Source organism: Leopardus geoffroyi, chromosome C3 (assembly GCF_018350155.1).
Source record: "Leopardus geoffroyi isolate Oge1 chromosome C3, O.geoffroyi_Oge1_pat1.0, whole genome shotgun sequence".
In the NCBI taxonomy this organism is placed as follows: Eukaryota; Metazoa; Chordata; class Mammalia; order Carnivora; family Felidae; genus Leopardus; species Leopardus geoffroyi.
In genome coordinates, this window is record NC_059338.1 from 10321134 (window position 1) to 10322868 (window position 1735).

Consider the following 1735-nt stretch of genomic DNA (forward strand, 5'->3'; position numbering starts at 1 on the left):
TTCTCTGCTTGCGGGGCGTTGAAAACGAGTCCGTGGAGCCTCGTGTCTCCTGCTCTGGGGTCGCCGAGGACGGCTTTTTTTTTTTTTTTTTTTTTCTTTTTTCTTTTTCCTGCTCTTCGTGTCGGGCCAGGATTTTCTCTTCCGGGTCGCCTCTAAAGCACCTTAAGGACGCCCATCATTTGCATTTCAGGAAGAGTCATTTTTAATCCTCCAGAAGTAACGTTTTCAGAAACCGCTCTTCCATTTTGGAGTTTCTAGTACGTGAAGGGGAGGATTTAAAAAAAAAAAAATAGAAGCTGACAAGAGGCCCCAGCGAGGATCGAACTCGCGACCCCTGGTTTACAAGACCAGTGCTCTAACCACTGAGCTATGGAGCCAACTCGTTACCTGTCCTGCTTCAATCCAGGGACATTGGAAGCAATGTTGCTTTTGCTGGCAATCTGAAGACAACTGACTTCGTGCATCCACTATCAGTGATAATCATAAAGACTATGAATTGCTGGAGAAAAATGCCTACAATATGACAAACATTAAAAAAAATCTCAAAGTCCTAGGCTTATGATTACGAAACACGAAATCATACCTCCGTAAATTAAGCATACCGACAAGGGCTGGAAGGGAAAATGTAAAAATGAAATCATGTTCTGATCGTATTAGGAGTGGTTCTTTTACATGTGAAAAAAAAGCCTCCAATTCATTGTTTATATGACAAATTGTATCAAGTTTAATACTTACAGGGAAATGGGGGGGTCTTTGCTTCTCATAAATTAAGCTATTGATTATGGATGAGTTATTGATTGAACAGTATCTGTTGAGTACTCACATACCTCTAGACTTCGGGGGTAGGGTGAATAAATAAAGCTCTGTTCCTGTTCTTTCTTTAATGATTGGGATCCTGAAACTGTACCTCATTCTTTTTTGCTTAATGAACTATTGACCGAAGGAATGAAGTTATGGTCACAGCATGACCCATTCCTGCGTGAAGGAGAGAATGAAGGTCATTTGGCCCAGTGGGCTGCCTGCCTCGCTCCCTTACCTCCTTCAAGGGTCTGCTCACATTCACTTACTCAACAAACCCTTCCTGACCCGCTCGTTGAAACTGCTCTCTCCTCCTTATCCTGTCCCGTTTACCCCCTAACGTGTTAACCTTCTTTCCTGTTAGATAATGTACTTTATTATTCTTTACTGTCTCTCCATTAGCGTGTCAGTTCCTTGCGGCCAACGCCCAGACCAGTGTGTAGCACGTAGTAGGTGCTCAGTAAATGGCTGAGTGAAGGACATCTGTGTTCAGGTCCTAAGCCGGGAGAAATCATGCAAATGCTTGGGGGAGACGGCCTCTCAACTCCCCTCTACTTCCACTGCCTCTCCATCCCAGCTGGAATTTTGGGAACACCCTTGTGTCTCCTTGGCCCGTCTGCTTTTCTTATTCTGCTTCCCCTGCCCTTTGCTCTGAGGTTCACTGTCCTAATGCGTGGCCTTTGTTCTTCCTCCGCTCTAGGACCCTCCAGGAGCTTTCTGTTGTACTCAGGATAAAGGCCAAACTCCTCAGTTTCATTTTTTTGGTAAACAACCTTTTCCTCTCCCCCAGACTAACCTCGCTGGCACCGCCGTTTCTCTTTACATGGCTTCTTCCGCGTGGAACATCTGAGCCTGATTTCAGCGCCTCCTGTCATTTTCCCAAGAGCATCAGAGCTGGCTTATTCCCCGTCTCAGAGGTGGTCTGGAGAGTGTTATT

At 45.3% G+C, this 1735-nt stretch overlaps 1 non-coding gene across 1 annotated transcript; it reads right to left on the reverse strand.

The window, feature by feature from the left end:
* Positions 1 to 304: 304 nt before the first annotated feature.
* On the reverse strand, positions 305 to 377 carry TRNAT-UGU. The gene has a single exon. It is a non-coding gene; the product is annotated as a tRNA-Thr (tRNA).
* Positions 378 to 1735: the final 1358 nt, after the last annotated feature.